General features: G+C 47.9%; 1 pseudogene; it reads right to left on the reverse strand.

Moving 5' to 3' along the window:
- Window positions 1–4020: 4020 nt before the first annotated feature.
- LOC119566343 lies at window positions 4021–12346 on the reverse strand (annotated as a pseudogene).
- Window positions 12347–22907: the final 10561 nt, after the last annotated feature.

The following is a 22907-nucleotide window of genomic DNA, read 5'->3' on the forward strand; positions in this document are numbered from 1 at the left end:
ATCTCACTAAAGATTCCTGGGAGGGAAACACTGAGGTAAAAGAAGAACCAGTAACTGAATATGTTCAGAGGTTTAGAAAAGAATTAAAAGACATGATGGAAATAGTTCAAAGCAATCTCCAAGAGAGTCAATCCAGGCTAAAGGCGTAGTATGATAAAAAATACTTGTAAGCGTACTTTTGAAATAGGGGATTTGGTAATGGTATTAAGCCCTGCGAAAAAGTATAAAGTGCAAAACTCTTAGGAGGGACCCTTCGAGGTAATAGAAGTGGCAAATGAGGACACGTATCAAGTTAAAAAGCCCCTTGATGATGCTCTCCCACAGCTTGTGCATGTGAACAGGCTGAAAGTCTATCACAACAGAGAGGCCATAGTAAACATGATCTGTTGTATGGAAGGGGAAACTGAGGCACATCCATTCATTGATTTGATGGCTGAATGCCAAGAGGGTTCAACTATGGGAAGCGTTGAGATCTGCAACGAGTTGACACCAGCTGAAAGGGGGGAGGTGTTGTCAGTGCTGCAAGGATACAGTGAGGTGTTTTCCAACAAGCCAGGAAAAACACACATGCTAACCCACAAAATCCTTACAGTAGGGTCACAACCACCCCCTTCCAGGCCTTAAAGGGCCACTGGCAAGGTACAAGAACAAATTCGTACAGAGATACACCATATGTTGGACCTGGGAGTGATTAAAGAGTCTGACAGCTCTTGGGCATCCCCTGTAGTCTTGGTCCCTAAAAAGGACAACTCTGTAAGATTTTGTGCTGACTACAGAAAGCTTAATGCTGTTACAGTACCAGACGCATACCCTTTGCCTAGGATTGATGACATGCTGGATATACTGAGCAAAGCCAAATAGCTCAGCACCTTTGATCTAATATGGGGTTACTGGCAAATCCCTCTGGATGAGGATGTCCAGAAAAAATCTGCCTCTATGAATTCACAATGTTACCTTTTGGTTTGGTCAATGCTGGTGCGACCTTCTAGAGGCTGGTCAACAAAGTGTTAAATAGTTTACAGAATTTTGCAAGGGCATACATAGATGACATAGCGGTGTTCAGTGACTCATGGGACAATCATAAACAAGACCTGGGAATTGTGCTGTCCAAACTCAAGGAGGCTGGTCTAACCGTAAAGCCCTCTAAGTGCAAAAGAGGAGCAGCCAGAGTCCCTTATTTGGGACATTGGGTTAGGGGGGAGGACAGATAACCCTTGATCCCCTTAAAGTGGAAGCCACTGTAAATTGGCCTGTGCCCCAAACTAAAAGAAAGGTCCAACCATTCATCGGTCTGGCAAACTACTACAGAAGGTTTGCGTGTGAGTTCAGCGACATTGTATCCCCAATCACAAACTTGTGTAAAAAGCAACAACCCAATAAGGTGGTTTGGTCAGAGGCATGCCAGAAGGGTTTTGATAAGATAAAGACAATCTTCTCTGGAAAACCTGTACTACCCAGGCCTGACTTGCCATGATCCCTCTTCTTCCACCTACATCTACAGACACCACCACCACCAAGCAACTGAAATACTGATCAAAGGGGAGAGCCTGACTGAAAAGTAACCAGACCACTTAACATGGATCTTTATAGTTAATAAATCTGTTTGTTTATTCTACCTGAAGCAGTGTGTTTGGTTTGCAGTGTGTCAGAGGCTCCCCTTGGGATAACAAGCCCTTTCCTTAGAAGTTTTTAAGGTCAGGCTTGACAAAGCCCTGGCTGGGATGATTTTGTTGGGATTGGTCCTGCTCTGGGCAGGGGGTTGGACTAGATGGCCTCCAGAGGTCCCTTCCAACTCTGTTATTCTATGATTCTATGATTCATCGCCTGCCTTGTAGGTGGGGAACTTTCTGGGATGGGAAGTGGTACCTGGACAAGGATTGCTAGGGTTTGTTGGTATATTCTGCTGAGCCTTTGTCTTCTCCATCTCCAGTGCATGCTTCCTCTCTTTTTCCTTCGCCTCCAGTACATTGTCCTTTGCCTCCATTTCCCTCCTGTGGGCAGCCTCCATTTCTTTTTCCCTGGCTGCGTTTGCATCCATCTCCATCTGCATGAGTTCTATCCATCTTTCATATTCCTTTTGTTTTTCCTCAGCCTCCAATCTGCCTAATTCCAGGTTTTGTTGAACCGTGGAGTCTGTCATCCTAACCTCTCTGTTTTTAACTAACTTTACACCCGAGAGTTAGAAAGAAACAAAAAACTTGGCTTATAAAATTTTGCTGTGCTGTAATATGATACCTATATTCTCTAATAGTGATTGTCAGCCGACAGAGGAATCCTAAAAAAAAACCAAAAAGCAAACAAAAAAAACCCTAACACCTTTGTCTCAAGGCAAATAGGCAGAAAACCCCTCTAGTTGCTCTTAGGTAAAAAAACAACTTCAGGTCTGTGAAGTCTTGTGAATTTCCCTGTTGGAGGTTAACTACCCTGCCTTTAGGTAGAGAAAACTCCAGCTCACAAAACACAATTCCCTTTTGTCTCTGCTCTGGCCCCAAAGCAGAGAAAAAAAAACTGCAACTACTTCCAGTTGGAAACCTGCTTTCCAGCAGCCCAAAGGAAAAAAATTCTCTTTTGAAATCTGTGTTTCTGGTTCAAAAAATCTCAAATTGATCTCAAAATGATTTCAAGTTGATCCCACCGCTCTGCCACCATATCAAGGTTCCTTCCCCACTCTGAACTCCAGGGTACAGATGTGGGGACCTGCATGAAAACCTCCTAAGCTTACTTTTACCAGCTTAGGTTAAAACTTCCCCAAGGTACAAACTATTTTACCTGTTGCCCTTGGACTTTCGCTGCCACCACCAAACGTCTAACTGGGTTTACTATTGGGAAAGAGCTGTTTGGAAATGTCTTTCCCCCAAAATCCTCACCAAAGCCTTTCACCCCGCTTCCTGGGTAAGGTTTGATAAAAATCCTCACCAATTTGCATAAGTGACCACAGACCCAAACCCTTGGATCTTAAGAACAATGAAAAGAAGCATTCAGTTTCTTACAAGAAGAATTTTAATAGAAGAAAATGTAAAAAGAATTACCTCTGTAAAATCAGGATGGTAAATACCTTACAGGGTAATTAGATTCAAAACATAGAGAATCCCTCTAGGCAAAACCTTAAGTTACAAAAAGACACAAAGACAGGAATATCCATTCCTTTCAGCACAGCTTATTTCCTCAGCCATTTAAAGAAATTATAATCTAACGCATATCTAGCTAGATTACTTACTAAATTCTAAGACTCCATTCCTGTTCTGTCCCTGGCGAAAGCATCACACAGACAGACCCTTTGTTTCTCCCCACATCCAGCTTTGAAAGTATCTTGTCTCCTCGTTGGTCATTTTGGTCAGGTGCCAGCGAGGTTATCCTAGCTTCTTAACCCTTTACAGGTGAAAGGATTTTTCCTCCGGCCAGGAGGGATTTTAAAGGTGGTTACCTTTCCCTTTATATTTATGACAGTGACTTACTTTGTTCTGTTTGTTATTAATTTGAACCACTTAAATCCTACTTTTTATACTTAATAAAATCATTTTTGTTTATTAATGAACCCAGAGTAAGTGCTTAATACCTGGGGGAGCAAGCAGCTGTGCATATCTCTCTATCAGTGTTATAGAGGGCAGACAATTTATGAGTTTACCCTGTATAAGCTTTATACAGAGTAAAACGGATTTATTTTGGGTTTGGGTCCCATTGGGAACTGGATGTCTGGATGCTGGAGATAGGTGACCTGCTGAGCAGTTTTTAGTTAAAGCTGCAGCTCTGGGGGCGTGGACCAGACCTGGGTCTATGTTGCAACAGGATAGCATGTCTGGTTCAACAAGGCAGGGTTCTGGAGTCCCAAGCTTGCAGGGAAAATGGGCTCAGAGGTAACTTCAGCATGTCAGGTGACACTCCCAAGGGAACTCTGTGACCGAACCCGTCACAGCTGCTTTTGGGGAATTCTAATGCAAACGTTGCAGGGGTCACTCAGTGTGAGAGGCATTATATGAACGTGGATCTCACTGCAGTAGATGGGCTGTTTCCAGCCCTGACTTACAAGCTCAGGTAGACAGAGAAGAGGTCCTGGTTCACCAAACCCTCATTCATCATGTTGTCGAAGACGGGGGTAGCTCCAGAAGAGGCGATGCTTGGGAAGGCCAGACCCAGGATCCCATCAAATTCGGAGTACTCAAAGGCTGTGCCGGGCTGAGTTTCACTCAGGCCAAAGATCTGTTTGGTGTCCACAATGCCTCCAATCTTGGGGGAGGGATGGGGACAATCAGACACATGCTGTACCTGAGGAGAAGCTGCTAAGTCCTACCAGAGGGAACTTCATGGGTGGGAAGTTTTCAGAAGCTGAACTCTGCTCTCCCCCACATATGGGAACAGCCTATGAATGACTGGGTTACATGCGTAGGCGCTAATGGGTCTGACTTTGATTTCTTTCTTTGTTGACTCATTCAGCTGAAGTGGGCAGTTACCAGCATGAGATCAGAATGAGGCCCCAGCATTAAGAATAGTTTCAATGGGTATTATATGTATGAACAATCCTATAAAGCCCCTTTGATCACCTAGGATTTCGCAGTTGTTCCTATTCTGGATGCCACACTCACTCCACACTTCATGCCAACAGCAGAGAAAAAACTGAGATGCTCCTGCTCTAAAAGCTTCCCTGCCATACAAAGGCACTAACTGCATACAGCAGAGCAGCTCTGTTCCATACAGTAGGGAGCAGTGGTGCTGTACACCCTACCCTCTTCAATATGAGTCAACATATTAGCTGCACTCTGCTTGTAAGTGGGTAAAATAGAGTGAGCATGATACAAAAATGCAGATGATCTCTGGCTTGCTCTTGTGTCTCCCACCTCTTTCTCTGGCTTTATCTCCTCTCTTCTCTACCCTTCTCTATCCCCCTCTCCCAGTTCACTCCATGTGGAATTCCTCTTTAGATTCCCAGATGCATCTTGTCCTTATAACTCCTAATCTTGATCCTTTCTTGTGATTTACCTGGACGGTGTCGTACGCCAGGAATCCGGTCATGTTGCCACTGCCATACTGGATGGAGAGACTCTCACTAGTGGCCTCATAGGTGGAGGAGTCTGATGGGTTGAATTGGTTGTGGTTTGCTGCAAGTACAGAAGAGTCAGATGGTCACAGACGGACACTTGTAACTCTCCCCATGTGTTGTATAGAGAGCCTGGATGCCTAAACAGGCTATGAATTCCTTAGTGGGGACAGGGTGCCGAAGAGTCAAGCATTGCAGCGCTCAGCATTGCCACACCTAAGTGCCTTTGTGGATCTAGCTTCGGGTCTGACTAGGGCCTGTTTTCCCTCTGACACCATGCAGCACGTGAAGGGATAATGGAGGGAGACCTACTGCTCTCTGGCTTCTGAGGTGGATAAAAATAGATGATTTTAAAAATCCTATTTAAAATTAACCTTGACATTAGGACAACATATGTTAAGGTCTAAACTTACTAAAATCCACTAAAATCATATCAATTACATAAAAATGTTACTATTAAGCAGTTCATGTTTTCCGCCTTTAAAGAAAGTCAATGGAACTGGTGGAATTTCAGTGCTCTCATAATCTGGAAACACAATTTCTTCAAGTGCTAAACAAGCTTTTGACAGCAGTAGGCTCTTCTGCAAGTGCAAAGAGAATACTTTCTTTATATTCATTTATTAACTAGTTCAGTTCATGGACTCGTTCATTCCAATTTAAGAAACTAATTGGAAATTGAAAAGTGGGAATGCTTGTTTTCCTCTTCCAATCTCTGAGTAAAAACTAGGTGCGAGAGGATGAGCTCTGCAAGTTCTAAAATCTTGAAGGACACGCTGATCAGAAACAATCAGTTCAATTCACTAACTACAGATAACACTTCCTTTGTTTCATAAATCTGTTATTTTTAAATGCAAAACATGTTTTGATAAATTTTTCTTTCTTATGTATCCAGCCCATTCAAAGGAGTTTTAACTAATTTTTTTTAAAAGCTGGATTTTGCATTTTAAAGTGAATTCCAATTTCCATGCAAATTGAGTTTGACACAAATCAAAAAGTAATTACATAGTGAATAAGAAATGCATCCCTCACCATTCTCTAAAATAATTGAAAAACGTACAAATTATTTATCTGAATAATTGTATATTAAGCTATATAATTGCGTAAATAAATGTGTATTGCCAACCTTCCTGGTTTCGTCGGGAGTCTCGCAGAATCAGGCCCTATCTCCTGGAGGCTACTGAAGCCAATCCGGGAGATTTTAGGCAGCTAAAAGTCCGGCGGCACAGCAGGGCTAAGACAGCCTCCCTGCCTGTCCTGGCCCTGTGCTGCTTCCAGAAGCAGCCAGCATGTTCCTGAGGTCCCTGGTGGAGAGGTGGAGGGTTTCTGTGCACTCCCCCACCTCCAGCACTAACTCCGCAGCTCCCATTGGCCAGGAACTGCAGCCAATGGGAGCTGCGGGGTTGGTGCCTGCAGGCAAGGGCAGCGCGCAGAGCCTCCTCTCCCCCTCCCCCTCCCCAGGGCCATGCTGGCTTCTTCCAGGAGCAGCGTGGGACCAGGGCAGGCAGAGAGCCTGCCTTAGCCCTGCTGCACCACTGACTGGGAGCCACCCGAGGTAAGCGCCTCCTGGTCAGAGCCTGCATCCTACACCCCAAACCCCTGCCCCAACCCTGAGCCCCCTCCCGCACCCAAACACCATCCCAGAGCCCACACCCCATATCCCCTCCTCCACCCTGACCCCCAGCCCTGAGCCTCCTCCCTCACTGAAACTCCCTCCCAAAGCCTGAATCCTGCACCCCTACCCCAGCCCAGAGCCCCCTCCTGCACCCAAACTCCTTCCCAGAGCCCACGCCCCTCACCCCCTACTGCACCCCAATTGCCTGCCCTAGGCTTAGCCCAGAGCCCCCTCCCACACTCCCAAACCCTCGGCCCCAACCCAGAGCCCGCACCCCAAGCCCCCTGCCCCAGGCTGGTGAAAGTGAGAGAGGGTTGGGGAGAGTGAACGACAGAGGGAGGGGGGATGGTGTGAGTAGGGTGGGGCCTCAACATGTTTATAGTGGTAACAAACCAGTGAGAATCAACTTCCTTTAGAAAAATAACTAAAAAGTACAAATGCAAAGCAAGATTAAAATCAATTATTTCAATTAAGGTTCCTCCTTGCTAATGTAAATCTCTATGATTTCAATCAACCTGCCCAGCTGGAATGTCAAGGCAAGAGGCATTACAGGTGACTTACTGCAGGCTGTGCTGGAGCAGTATAGAGCTGGTGTCGAAAAGGACAGAGAACTCCTGGGCTGGGGTGCCAATGGAGATGGTTCCATAATACTCGATCTGCCAAAGCAGGACAAAGAACGATGTAAAGAGAGGGAACCATTGCCATCCAAGGACTAGATCCTCAGCTGGTATAAACCTTTATAGCTACCCAAGCTGATTTACACCAGCTGAGGGTCTGGGCTATGGTGCCCTCGCTACAGGCTCAGCCTGACCTGGTGTTCCTCTGCCATCACTTTGCCAAGCACGGCTCCTAGCACCTACTGGCATCTGAGGCACAGAGTCATTTAGCCCTAGTCCCCATAAATAACAGTGTGTGAGAGGGGCCGGTGAGTAGGGGGGAGCCAGCAGACCCTGGGAGTGCTGTTCCCAGTGCTCTTCTTAATCCCATCTGTCATAAAAATAAAGGGAAGGGTAACCACCTTTCTGTATACAGTGTTATAAAATCCCTCCTGGCCAGAGGCAAAACGCTTTCACCTCTAAAGGGTTAAGAAGCTAAGATAACCTTGCTGGCACCTGACCAAAATGACCAATGAGGAGACAAGATACTTTCAAATCGGGATGGGGGGGAAACAAAGGGTTCATCTGTCTGGGTGATGCTGTTGCCAGGAACAGATCAGGAATGCAGTCTCAGAACTTCTGTTAGTTAGTAAGTAATCTAGCTAGAAATGCATAAGATTTCCTTTTGTTAAATGGCTGGTAAAATAAGCTGTGCTGGATGGAAGGTATATTCCTGTTTTTGTGTCTTTTTGTAATTTAAGGTTTTGCCTAGAGGAATTCTCTATGTTTTGAATCTGATTACCCTGTAAGGTATTTACCATCCTAATTTTACAGAGGTGATTCTTTTACCTTTTCTTTAATTAAAATTCTTCTTTTAAGAACCTGATTGATTTTTCATTGTTCTTAAGATCCAAGGGTTTTGGGTCTGTGTTCACCTGTACGAATTGGCGAGGATTTTTAACAAGCCTTCTCAGGAAAGGGGGTGTAGGGCTTGGGGGGATATTTTGAGGGAAGAAGTCTCCAAGTGGGCTCTCTCCCTGTTCTTTCTTTAACACGCTTGGTGGTGGCAGCATACGGTTCAAGGACAAGGCAAAGTTTGTACCTTGAGGAAGTTTTTAACCTAAGCTGGTAAAAATAAGCTTAGGGGGTCTTTCATGCAGGTCCCCACATCTGTACCCTAGAGTTCAGAGTGGCGAAGGAACCTTGAAACCATCAAATCAGGGCTGGGTGGCCCAGCACAGGTTTTTGGCAGCAGCAAGATGAGAGCTTGGTTGGAAGCACATGGGTAAGGGAGCGTGTTGGGGCACTTTTGGGAGGAGGAGAGATCAGCTCTTGGCAGAGGAGTGGGAAGCTTTGATGAGGAGAGGGAGGCTACAAGACCTGATCTCCTGCCATACTCACATCCATGTAGTTTGTTAGGGGCTCACTGGCATCCTCGTTGGCCAGGCTGGGGAAATACTTGGAGGCCGGGTTGTAAGGGTGTTTCTTCAGGAAATCCTCCAGCAAGCCATGTTCCTTAAGGATCTGCCTCAGGGATTTCATCTTCTTCAGGGAGACCCTAATCAACAAGGGTGGGGAGAGAGACTGATCAGTAACAAATAAGCAGTAGTCAGGGAATACTGTGCAATCCAGCTTTTACATTGCACTGAGACCCCTTAGTACACCTAGGATTATCAAAGGAGTGTAAAGGAGTTGGGGTCCCAGTGCACTGAAAGTCAATGGGAGTTGGGCACATAATTCCCATAGGACCCTTGGAAAATTCCAGCACATGTGTACTAGAGATGACAGAGAGATGACCCAGCGGAAATAGACAAGATGGACAAAGGAAGAATTATCAGCCTCCTTGACTCCGTTGACCACACTGTTCTGCTTGAAATCACGTTCTCCCTTGGCTTCCAAGTCTCTCTACTCTCATGGTTCTCCCTCCTATATCTGTAATCACTCTTTGATGTCTTCAGTGGATCCACCCTTCAACTTTCTGGAAGGATCCTTTGTCCCTGTCTGTTATCCTTCTATCCCTTATCTCTGTGCAATATTATTCACAAACATAAATTCCACTACTATATCTATACCGATAACTCACAAATCTACCGCCCTCGGCTACACCTGTCTCCTCATGTCCAAACTGAAATCTTGGCCTTGTACGCCAGGCTTGATGGCAGTAACTGAACATGGGGGAAGCCTCATTTTTTGGGAGACAGGGTTAGAGAGGTTAATAGATCGGCCGACTGAACACAGAATGTCGGTGCTAACCAGGACAGGTAAGTGGGTGGTAAGCCAAGAGAGAATGGCTGAACTAGCCAATATAAGGCAGGGAACATCAAGGGAATCATTTACAAAGTACAGGGTAACAATGGACAAGATAAGATGGGAACATAAAAATGCGTAAGTCGCACATGGCATGGATAGAGCATGCTGTACAGGGATTGGTTCCTACAAAGTAACCAAGCCAATCCCCAAATGTGTGATACAATACATAGTAAATGCAATGAATGTGACGTGTAAATGTATGTAAAGGAAGCAGGGTTATTTGTGTAACTCTGGATCCTTGATGCACCCTGCATCCACCCCCTGCAGATGAGTCAGATCAGCCCAGCATAGCTTTACAGTTTGCCAACCGAAGACACCTGAGTGAGGAAATGCGGAGTCAAACGAAGTGCTTGGGGAGTCAAGTGGGAAGGGGTCTCGGAAGAAATTCCAACAGGCCTGTCTCCCTGACATTTCCTCATGGATGTCTCACTGTCAGCTCCACCTCAGCATGACTAAAACAGAGCTCCTAATCTTCCTCCTCCCATCAAGCCCTCCCCCACTATCTCTTTCCTTGATCACTGTTGGCAACCACTCCATCTTGCCTCTCACGCAGGCCATAACCTGAGGTCATCTTCAACATGGACTTTTCTCTAGCTCCTCACATCCGGGTTATGTTTAAATCTTGCCAAATCTTCTTGCATAAGCTCTCTGAGATGCAGCCTTTCCTTCAGACAACTATAGCTCTCGTCCCAGCTCTCCTCATTTCATGCCTCAGTTGCTGCAACATTCTTTTCCCTGGCCTTGACAAATGCTGTCTTGCCCTACTCATGCACGTTCATAATGCTACTGCAAAGATAATTTTCCTAGTGTGTTACTTTGACCATGTGTGATGGCGTGTCCTCCCAACACTCCCCTTGAAGGGGTTAAGGTAGGTCAGAGGGGCCAATTAACCTATTAGGCGGCAAGCTGGGGGAAATTAAAGCTGAGAGAAAAGCCCTAATTAGAAGAAGCCCACCTGTGCAGGAACAGGCAGGGCTTCCACAAAGCTGGGGAGCAGAAAGCAGAAGGGGGCTGCAGGGAAATAGGCTGCAGTCTCTCCCTGGGAGAAGGGCGGCATGTTTTGAGACTACAGAGGCAGGTAGCCTCCCTGGGAAGAGGAAGTTGGGAGGCTGGCCAACCCAGAGAGGGGTGGAAGCCAGATAGGTAGGAAAGGCTTAGGGAAAGTGGCAGCAAAGATCTTGGCTGCTGATTAGAGGGTCCCTGAGCTGGAACCCAGAGTAGAGAATGGGTCCGGGTTCCCCAAAGAGCCACTGGGGAAGTGGCCCCAGTTGTGCAGAGAATGGAAAGACTGCCTGAGCCTAAGAAGGGATATAAGAAGCGACTGTGATACCCCAGAAGGGGAAGCCACATGGTGACCCGAACAGAAGGCCAAGTCACGAGGAGGTAGCAGCAGTAGTTCCTGGAGTGACAGAGGGTCTGCAGACCAAGAAGAAGCAACAAAGAGATGGAGTGCAAGGGGTGTAGGCCCCACAGAACTAATCCCCAGAGAGGCCAGGAAGAGTTACTATCCAGCAGTGAGTAGAGCATCCTCTGACACCATGAAAGTCCTCTCTTTGCATCCCTCCATCTCATCAGGCATAAGCTGCTTGTCTTTACTTTCAAGGCCCTTCACACTCAAACAATCCCACCCTACCTCTCATCCCTCATTTGCTATCAAGCTATCGATACTCACCTCCCATTGGCCCATGATGCCAGCCTCCACTGCCCACTTGGAAAATTTCCAGTCAAGCACCTTCATGCTTCCTCCCACCTGCCCCCTACGGTTGGGAGGTCCTCCCAGGGCCGTCCTTACCCATATGCAAAGTACGCAGCTGTGTAGGGCACCAGGAAATTTGGGGCACCAAATTTCCTGGTGCCCTACACAGCTGTGTGCTGCTCCAGCCCCTGCTCTGCCTCTTCCACATGGCTCCCGCCCCTGCTCTGCCCCAGCCCCGCCCCCACTCCAGCCAGCCCTTCCCCTGAGGACTGCAGGATGGGTCGGGCTCCCTGCACTCACTGGCAGCAGTAAGTAGAGTGAGCCAGCCCCAGCCTGCAGAGCAGGCTGGGGCCGGGTCACTCCACTTCCCGCAGGACGCAGAGCGGGGGCTGCAGAGGGCACCAAAATGGCTAGGTTCCTCCCCATAAACATCTGCAAAGCTACCTCACTGTCCTCCTTCAAATCCCTCCTTAAAACCTCTCCTCTGTCAAGATGCCTATAAAAAAACCCAACATGAATAAAAGTTTGGCTGCTGGTATGCAGAGACCACTGTCCCTCATGTACTTGTACTCCCCCATCGGTCTGTCTGGATCCATCTGTCCTCTCTTCTCTAATTCTAAGGTTGTTATCTACTTAGGGAAGGGACAGGCTTCCAGTGCCTAGCACAATGGAGTTCTGATCCATGACTTGTGGGTCCTACATGCTGTGATAATACAAATAATAAACACTAATATTATCACAGAGAACTGATCCCCAGAGAGAGATTCCATCACTTGCCCCTGGTCACAGAGGGGGTCTGTATTAGAGCCAGGAATTAACCCAGATCTCTCAAGTGCCACTCCAGTGCCTTAACCACAAGACCTGCCTTCCTCATTCCTCCACTACAACACAAAGCTAAGGGGTAGTTCCCAGCTGCTGCCTTTACGTGAATGGAGAGTAGAGAAGAGAATGAGACAAGTGCAGACATTCCCCTTGATAATCACACATTGCTATGTAGAAAGCCGAGTTCAGCAGCCCAAAGTGGTGTGTTCCCCCAGTACTCACTTTGTCACCCGGCACTGAGAGAGCGCCACCAAACTCAGGAGCAGAAGCCACTTCATGTTGTTGTCTGACACGCAAGCCAGTGGTGATGAGTGGTGAATGTAGAGAAACGCCTGGGTGCTGCTTCTTATAAACACACAGCTCAGAGCTTTTCTTATCAAATTAATAACCCTGATAAGAAATGTAAATCTTCCCGATAAGATCTTCCAAAATGTCCTTAAACAAAATTTTGGAGAACACTCAAAGTCCATAGATTTCCACCTTCACTTGGCTGTGACCTCAAAATGGGGCATCATCTAGAGGGAAGGTGTGAGAGTTCAGGAACATCTAAGCTTTGAAAAGCAATGCCTGTGGGTTGTTTTAAAGAATGGGACAGAAGGCACAGAAGAACTGAATGGGATACGGAGACATTCACTGCTTGGTTCTTCATTCCAGTCTGGCCCCATGTTGTGAGAGTGGGTACCTCAATGGGACTGGAGCCTTCCACACTTTGGGCACCAGTTACAATACAGCCATGTAGTGAGTAACTGGTTTCTTGATGAGAACTGGGATATGGAGCTTTACGCCTCTAGGTAGTTTGGTCTGAATCTGAGCCCAGGTCAGCACAAAGAGCTAAAGTCAGGGGACTGGGAAATAGGATGTAGGGCATACCACAGTCTGAGCGACTGTCTGACTCAGGAATTCGATATGGAGCCTTTCACCTCTAGGTTCTCGCTCACCCAGTTCAAGAGCAAAAGTGTTTGTTGCCTGACAGCACTTGGGTGAAATATGTTGGTGATCTCCATCCATCTTCTAGAGGAACAGTTGAGGGTAGGGAAGGATGGGGTGTGATTACTTGTTTGGGAGCGAGTGGATAGAGGGATGGTGGGTGAGTGTGACATGACTACTTTCAATGTGTCTGAGGGCAAATTGTAAGTTGTGCTTTGGAATGACAGGGCTAAGGTATTGGTGGGCTATGGAGGACACTGTTGAAGGGCAAGAAGGAAGCAGATGTCACGGAGGGTAAGGTCACCATGACTTAGACCTGAGGGGGAGAGAAAAGGAGGAGGTCCTGAATGGCCCCCAACCTGGAGTCTGATTCCCTGGCCCTGGAACGGATGATAGGTTCAAGTCCAAATGGCCTGAATGGGTGGGGTGGCCTCACTTCTTAACCCTGAACTGCAGCCATCCTGTTCCTGGCAGGAGAATATCCACGGGAGTTGGATCTATGCCATACTCCAGGAGCAGCTGCTCTACCTGAAATAACCATAAGAATCCTATCAGAATTGACAACAATGTTTACTTGCCATTTAGCACTGCCAGGCTCCTGACAAGCAAACACATCATAAACCACGTTCCCCGACCCACTAATCAGGACCTAATAATCATAAAACCTCCGCAAACCCGTGTGGTGGAATTTCTGGCTTGAAATAAAGATCCTTTTAAGAAGCATCACAACCAAGGTGACTGGCCATCTGACAAGTTCAGGAACAGAAGGTGGAGCTGTTTGTTTCTCATTGTGCCTCAGTCCAATCTGGCCACAAGCTGGGAATCCAGCTGGCTCAGGAGCATTAGGATTAGCATACAGAGCCTTCCACTTCTAGGCCTCTAGGTCTACTCTGAGCCCAAGTCAAGGGGTGGATGGTTGGTGTCTCTATGTCTGATAAGTGGGGAGAGGGCGTGGGTCTCAGTCCCAGACACTGGTGGGACAGGTGCCCACATTTCCAGACAAATTAATCATAAGGGGCACTAATTGGGCCTCTTTATCTCAGTAGATAAGCCAGAGATCAAATGGGTCATAGAAACCAATCCCCCTTCATTTCCCCCACCTTTCAAGGTCACCCTTCCTGTAAGGGCTGAAGCGGATTGAGGGACCTGGGGGTACCAGAGTTTTCTGTCCGGTACCTTTCCCCAGTGCTGAATTCACTGTGAGAGTTCTATCCCTGATGCCCCTTCCCTTCATCTCCCTGTCTGGGTGAAGCTGTATGTGCCATATCGCCTCCCGCTGGTGGCCCTGTTAAGGCTGAAGGTCTAGAAATCATGGAGATTCTATTCCAGTGATTCAATGCCCTCATCTAAATATTTGATGAATATGCATGAGCTCACTTACAGAAGCAGCAGAAAATGTCTCCATTACAAGAATTTAAACCTGACAAAGCTCCAGTGTGGAACAAGTTTTAGGAATACAAGAATTGCCATGCTCCTGGCTGGCTCTGGTTTGGTGCCCTGGTAGCTCTGAGAGCTTCTAGAGCTTCTGCTACTGTTTGTTCCTTCTCCTGGTCTGCGTGGAGGGCTTTATGGTCTTCAGGAAACACTCTGGCCCAAGGGGCTTGAAAGAGCCCCTCTTCACTCAGTCACTGAGTTCCACCTGTCTCTGCTTCACAGGGCGTGGGCTTATGCAGCGCTCCTCCCTCAGACTTCCTGTGTCTGGGAAGCTGAATGCTCTGAAACGTACAATTCCCAATGTCCATCCACAACGTAATAACAACAACATTTAACAAAACAACATTTATATAGCTCGGTCCTCCAAACACTTACAACTTAACTACTAATGAACCTTGCTAATAACATTCAGTTAATCTCTCAGGTTACCTGTGCTGGTCTCCCTGCCAGATTGTTGCAGAAGGAAGTGAGTCCACTTTGTTCCAGAGATGGCATGTTTTGGGGCTTTGTTGTCTTGACCTGTTACCTGACTGAGACCGTCTTGGGCCAAACGTCTGATCCAGTGACCCTCCTCCCTCTCTTCTGAAAGTTGGAGAGGTGTCACCTATCCCTCATCAGTATTTGTCCATTGGGGTGACAGCCTCATAGAACTGCAGGACAGTCTTAAGTTACATGACCAGATAATACTTAGTCCTGCCATGAGTGCAGGGGACTGGACTAGATGACCTCTCGAGGTCCCTTCCAGTCCTGCGATTGCCTGATTCTATGACACCACCACCGTTAGTAACCATTGATTTCCATCAGAGATGTGGGGTGCATTGTGTTCTGCACATAGTGGAAGCCCCCGGGATCCCAAATCATCTGACTTTTTCTGTTTAGCTTTCTCTTTCTCTTTTTATTCTTCCGCAAATCCCCAGTTCCTGGGACAGCAGCATCTATCATCACAGGCATTCTAGTTCTCATTATTCTGTTAAACAACATGTCTGCAGGTGACACCACGTTTCATTGGTACCATCCCGTAGCTGAACTGTGCTAAGCATGGGACAGCGTGACTCCAAAGCCCTTTTCAGTAGTCGCTTTATTATTTTAACACCATTTTCCACCAACACAAGCCATCTGCTCTTTCTGCTGAAATCTGACTTTGAAGCCTTTCTGCCTCAGGTCTCTTATTGAGGTGTTTTGGATTCTCTACCATGCCCACAGTGTCAGAATGTTATCCTTCTGCTAGTTGGAGTGGGCAGCAAGAAGGGCCGGGTTCAATATCTAGAGGCTCCTTTTCAACAACAGAACACAGAACCAGCTCGAGCCCCCATGCAGTAACCTGGGAAAATAACACGCCACCCCCGGAAACCTCTAAGAGGCAATACCTCCCCTCCCGCAAGGACAGAGTCTGAGTGTAGAGAGATTTTTTAATAAAAGAAACATAGCTTTAATTTGGGAAAACAGCACAAGCAGGATTCATAAACATAAAAGCATGAACAGAACACTCACCCTGGAATACGCTGGGCAGTGTCTTTTGCTTCAGGTTCTTCAATCCAACACCAACGTTCCTGTAATGGGCCCCCCTTCATACTTCACTCACAGTTGTTGTCCTTGGTCAGTGAAGACCCAGCATTCATAGGTGCATCTGCGTGCATCTTTTACTCCCCGCATTGTGGTGGGGGGAGTAAAAGCCGCCTTCCTTGCTATGCTGCCTGGGCACTTGCTCCACACCCCAGCCACCCTCACCGGCTGCCTGCTTGCCACTCCTCTGGCCACCTGCTCACACTCCGGTGGCCACCCTCACCAGACGCCTGCTCGCCGCTCTGCCATCCACCGCCTCAAATTTACAAGTTCAGCTCTTCATCCTCAAACCGGTCACAAATTATTGCAGGCTGCAAGGAATTCTGCAATGGGAATAACCAATTGGTAATATCAGCCAACTTTCTGTAGAATAGGCTAAATTATAGAAAGCACAGGGAACTGCAGGTCAGGATTGAGGGACATCAGAAGAGCTGTGTATGTGTTAGGCCTGAGGGCTGGAACAGCAGGCTGGCCTGTGGCACAGGAGTGAGGCTAGGGTTTCCATACGTCTGTATTTGCCCGGACACGTCCAGCTTTTTGGTTCTTAAATAGCCGTCCGGGAGGAATTTTTAAATATCTAAAAACGTCCGGGATTTTGCCATTATTATTTTTCCCCAAAGAAGAGTTGATCATTCAAAAAAGAACGTGAATGTTGATCACTCAAGAGAGTGCCTGCTTTTTCCCCCAGCTCCCAGTGCTTCCACTGTGAAATAGCTGATTCGCACGGCTGGGAGGGAAGGGGGAGGAGGGGGAATGCGGCGCGCTCAGGGGAGGAGGCGGGGCTGGGCAGAGATTTGGGGAAGGGGTCCAATGGGGCAGGGAGGGGGCGGAGTTGGGGCGGGGATTTTGGGGAAGGGTTTGGAATGGTGGCAGAGAAGGGGCGGGGAAAGGGAGGAGTTGGGGCGGGGCCAGGGGCGGAGGGCACGAACAAATACCTCCTCCCCCGTGTGGAGTCTCCTCTTTTTTGAATGTTCAGATATGGTAACCCTAAGAGAGGCGCTTTGGCAGCACTCTGTGTGTGTTTCATACCCCAGGGCTATAATATCTGGGTCAAGATTGAGAGGCATTGGCAGAGCTGCGTGGAGTCCCAAGAGTTGAAGAGCAGTGGGTGCTATAGGGCAGGATTAATCCTTACTGCTCCCGGGTGCTACGAGGTGCCTGTATTGTTTCTCTGGTGTCAGACGTCTCAAAGCAAATCTCCCTTCTCTAAATCTGAGATCTATTTTGCCTTGTTGTTGAAAAATCTGGAGCGGGGAATGGAAAATACCTGCCCATTTGCAAGACTAACACCAGATGCCAGGACCTCACCGTGGGGCATCAGGGGATAAGGTGATTTTCAGGACCAGTTCCGCTCAGATAAACTTGTATGAACTGGTAAGATTTCATACACAATGTGGCAAAGTTAGGCCTGCCCAGTTCTAGGCCCCTTTGTTAGGGTTGTCGCTGGCCTAAGGCGACTTTACTCCTAGTCACGTGGAAACCTCATCCTTCTCCTGGTGTTTGCTTGTCCCCACAGGGTTAGGAGCGGACAGTGCTAAATGGAAAGTTAAATGCTGTTGTTTAATCTCATGGGATTCTCATTGTGATTTCAGGCAGAGCAGCTGCTTCTGGCACATGGGCACATGGCCTGGTGCCCAAGTCCGTGGATGGTCTCCTGCCAGGAATAGGATGGCTGCAGTATCAGGGCTAAGCAGCGAGGCCTCCCCACACATCCCAGCCATGGAGATTTGAACCCATGATCTGCTCCTGGTGCAGATAATCACTCGCCAGTTTGGGGGCCATCCAGGATCTCCTTTTCTCTCCCCCTAAATCCTATGTCGTGATGAATTTACCCTCTACCCAAGGACATCTCTTCTCTCTTCTCCTCCACTGGTGGGCTCCATAGCCCATCAATGCCTTAGTCCTGTCATTCCCAACCACAACTTACCATTTGCCCGAGACCTATTGAGGTCATGTCACATTCATCTACCAACACCTAAACCAAGTCTTCACACCTAATCCTTCCCTACCCTGACATATGCCACTAGGAAACAGTGGAGAATACCAGCATATTTCACCTACATATTTCACCCAAGAGCTGTCAGGTGACAAAGCCTTTCCCTGCAGAACTGGGTGAGCTAGAACCAGCACCCTAGAAGTAACTGGCTCTCAAGCCCACTCCCCTGAGTCAGCCAGTCGCTCAAATTCATGCTGCCCATCCTATTTCCAGCCCACTAACTGCAGCTCCCTGTGCTGACCTGGGCTCAGAATCCTACCAATGACCTAGAGGTGTAAAGCTCCAAATCTGGTCTGTGCTCATCTTGTTTACCTATTTGGTTGGTAGATTATTCTCAAGCTCCCCCAGGAAAGGGGGTGAAGGGGCTTGGGGGGATATTTTGGGGAAACAGGAACTCCAAGTGGTCCTTTTCCTGAATCTTTATCTAACTCACTTCGTGGTGGCAGCAATAACATCCAAGGACAAGGAAGGATTTGTGCCTTGGGGAAGTTTTTAACCTAAACTGGTAGAAATAAGCTTAGGGGGTCTTTCATGCGGGTCCCCACATCTGTCCGGAGTTAGAGCTGAAGCGCTTAGATCTGGAAAGGGCTAAAGCTGGGTCTACCAGATAACCCTAACAATCCTTCTCCAGGTACTGCTCCCCATTCCAAAAAAATTCCCCACCTACAAGGTAGGCGATGGTACTGAGGCCTTCCTAGAAAATTTCGAAAGGGCCTGCCTTGGGTACAGCATCGCTACAGACCAGTATATGGTGGAGCTGAGGCCGCAGCTCAGTGGACCCTTAGCAGAGGTGGCAGCTGAAATGCCTAAGGAACACATGAACAGCTACGAACTTTTTTTAAAAAAGGCCAGAATTAGAATGGGGCTAACACCCAAGCAGGCCCGTTGGTGGTTCAGAGCCCTCAGGTGGAAACCAGACGTGGCATTTTCCCAACACGCATACCACAGTGGGATGCCTGGATATCAGGAGCAAGCGTTAAATCGCTGGAAGATCTGTCTTTCCTAATGCAAATGGAGCAGTTCTTAGAGGGTATTCCTGAGGAAATAGAAAGTACATCCTAGATGGGAACCCCAAAACTGTAATCAAGACGGGGGAGATCGGAACCAATTGGGTGGAGGTGGCGGAAAAGAAAAAAGCTAGTAGCAGTTGGAGCAGATATCAGAAGGGGCAACCTGGAACAACACCCTACCACCGGGGGCAGCCCAAGGCCCCACCTACAGCCCAAGGAAAACCCCAAACACCTTATCGTCCCACCACACCAGTCTCTAGCAACCCACCTCGCCCCAGTGACCAGTCAGCTGGGCGATGTTTTAAATGTAACAAGTTTGGGCATGTAAAGGCCAACTGTCCCAAGAACCCCAACAGATTGCACTTCATTACACCGGAATCACACCAAAGGTCCCCCAGCCCAGATGCCTCCCAGATACCCTCAGAGTGAAGGGAAACTGTGAGTGTGGGCAGGAAGAAGGTTATCGAGTGGAGGGACACTGGAGCACAGGTGTCAGCTATCCACCAATCCTTAGTGGACCCCAAATTCATCTACCCAGAGGCCCAAGTGATGATTCAACCCTTCATGTCCAACTCTTTAAACTTGCCTACAGCCAAGTTGCCTGTCCAGTACAAGGACTGGTAAGGAATGTGGACTTTTGCAGTCTATGATGATTATCCCATTCCCATGCTGCTGGGGGAAGACTTGGCCAACCGTGTGAAGCTAGCCAAGAGGATGGGAATGGTCACCCACAGCCAGGCTAAGCAAGTCTTCACACCTAGCTCTGTTCCTGAGCCTTCTACAAGGGCCCCATCGGTGTTACCAGAGACGCAAACTGAGGTGGTAGAACCGGATCCCCTGACAACGACTGCAACAGCCATAGTGGATCCAGTCCCAGAGACCCAACCAGAACCAGTCCCAGAACCGGAATGGACGGAGCAGCCAGCACTGAATCCAGCGCTTGCAACCCCATCTACAGCTCCAACACCAGAGGGCACCACCGAGCCTGCACTGGCAGCAGCAGCAGATGACCCTACACAAGAGGCTCAGCCAGAGCCTGAAATACCCCATAGTGCACCAGCGGAGAACGGTTCCAATCAACGGAAACAGCCCCATCACCTGCATCGCTTCCAGAGGGACCAAGCCCAGGTCCACAATCCAGTGAGGAACTGATGTCTCCAGCATCAAGGGAACAGTTCCAGGCCGAGCAGGAAGCAGATGAAGACCTCCAGGGAGTTTGGAGGGTGGCACGGAGCAACCCACTGCTTCTCAGCTCTTCTAATCGATCCCGGTTTGTGGAAGAAAGAGGACTTTTATACAAGGAAACTCTTTCTGGTGGGCACCAGGAATACAGGCATCCTCAGAGACAGTTGGTAGTTCCAACTAAGTACCGGGTAAAGCTCTTGATCATCCTAGTGTCCATGCTGGGGTGAACAGGACCAAAGACCATTTGGGGAAGTCCTTCTACTGGGAGGGAATGGGCAAGGACGTTTTACTTATGTCCGATCTTCTGAGGTGTGCCAAAGAGTGGGAAAACCCCAAAACCAGGGCAAAGCCCCTCTCCAGCCACTTCCCATAATTGAGGTTCCATTTCAGCGAGTAACTGTGGATATTCTGGGTCCTTTTCCGAAAAGGACACCCAGAGGAAAGCAGTACATACTGACTTTCATGGATTTTGCCACCCAATGGCCGGAAGCAGTAGCTCTAAGCAACACCAGGGCTAAAAGTGTGTGCCAGGCATTAGCAAACATTTTTGCCAGGGTAGGTTGGCCCTCCGACATCCTTTCAGATTCGGGAACTAATTTTCTGGCAGGGACCATGAAAAGCCTGTGGGAAGCTCATGAGGTGAACTACTTGGTTGCCACCCCTTATCATCATCAAACAAATGGCCTGGTTTTAGAAATTTAATGGAACTTTGAGGGCCATGATATGTAAATTCATAAATGAGCACTCCAATGATTGGGACCTAGTGTTGCAGCAGTTGCTCTTTGCCTACAGAGCTGTACCACATCCCAGTTTAGGGTTTTCACCGTTTGAACTTGTGTATGGCCGCGAAGTTAAGGGGCCATTACTGTGGGTGAAGCAGCAATGGGAGAGGCTTACACCTTCTCCAGGAACTAGCATTCTGGACTTTGTAAACAACCTACAAAACACCCTCTGAGACTCTTTAGCCCTAGCTAGAGAAAACCTAAAAGATGCTCAGGAAGAGCAAAAAGCCTGGTTTCATAAACATGCCAGAGAGCGTTCCTTCAAAGTAGGGGACCAGGTCATGGTCTTGAAGGCACTCCAGGCCCATAAGATGGAAGCGTCATGGGACGGGCCATTTACAGTCCAAGAGTGCCTGGGAGCGGTTAACTATCTATAGCATCCCCCACCTCAAACCTAAAGCCTAAGGTGTACCATGTTAATTCTCTAAAGCCCTTTTATCCCAGAGAATTAAAGATTTGTCAGTTTACAGCCCAGGGAGGAGATGATGCTGAGTGGCCTGAAGATGTCTACTACGAAGGAAAAAGTGATGGTGGCATGGAAGAGGTGAACCTCTCCATGACTCTTGGGCGTATGCAGCGACACCAGATCAAGGAGCTGTGTGCCAGCTTCGCGCCGATGTTCTCAGCCACCCCAGGACGGACCAAATGGGCTTACCACTCCATTGACACAGGTAATGCTCACCCAATTAGAGCCCAACCTTACCGGGTGTCTCCTCAAGCTAAAACTGTTATAGAACGGGAGATCCAGGATATGCTACAGATGGGTGTAATCCACCCCCTAACAGTGCCTGGGCATCTCCAGGGGTTCTAGTCCCCAAACCAGATGGGGAGATATGCTTTTGCGTGGACTACCGTAAGCTAAATACTGTAACTCGCCCCGACAACTATCCAGTGCCACGAACAGATGAGCTATTGGAGAAACTGGGACATGCCCAGTTCATCTCTACCTTAGACTTAACCAATGGGTACTGGCAAGTACCGCTGGATGAATCCGTCAAGGAAAGGTCAGCCTTCATCACCCATGTAGGGCTGTATGAATTTAATGTGCTCCCTTTTGGGCTGCGAAATGCACCCGCCACCTTCCAGAAACTTGTAGATAGTGTCCTAGCTGGACTGAGAGACTTTGCAGTCCCTACCTGAATGATGTGGCCATCTTTTCTGATTCATGGGTAGAACACCTGGAGTATCTGCAAAAAGTCTTCGAGCACATAAGGGAGGCAGGACTAACTGTTAAGGCTAAGAAGTGTCAAATAGGCCTAAACAGAGTGACTTACCTTGGACACCAGGTGGGTCAAGGAACTATCAACCCCCCACAGGCCAAAGTGAATGCTATCCAAAAGTGGCCTGTCCCAAAGTCAAAGAAACAGGTCCAATCCTTCTTAGGCTTGGCTGGATATTACAGGCGATTTGTACAGCACTACAGCCAAATCGCCACCCCACTGACAGACCTAACCAAAAAGAAACAGCCAAATGCAGTTCAGAGGACTGAAGAGTGTCAGAAGGCCTTTAACCAGCTTAAAGCAACACTCATGTCTGACCCTGTGCTAAGTGCCCCAGATTTTGACAAACCTTTCCGAGTAACCACAGATGCTTCCAAGCGTGGTGTGGGAGCAGTTTTAATGCAGGAAGGACTGGATCAACAATTCCATCTTGTCATGTTTCTCAGCATAAAACTGTCTGAGAGGGAAAGCCACTGGTCAATCAGCAAAAAGGAATGTTATGCCATTGTGTACGCTCTGTAAAAGCTTCGCCCATACGTTTGGGGACAGTGTTTCCACCTGCAAACCAACCATGCTGCACTCAAGTGGCTTCATACCGCCAAGGGAAATAACAAAAAACTTCTTCGGTGGAGTTTAGCTCTCCAAGATTTTGATTTTGAAATACAACACATTTCAGGAGCTTCTAACAAAGTGGCTGATGCACTCTCCCGTGAAAGTTTCCC

The sequence above is a fragment of the Chelonia mydas genome, chromosome 6 (genome assembly GCF_015237465.2).
Source record: "Chelonia mydas isolate rCheMyd1 chromosome 6, rCheMyd1.pri.v2, whole genome shotgun sequence".
NCBI lineage: Eukaryota > Metazoa > Chordata > Testudines > Cheloniidae > Chelonia > Chelonia mydas.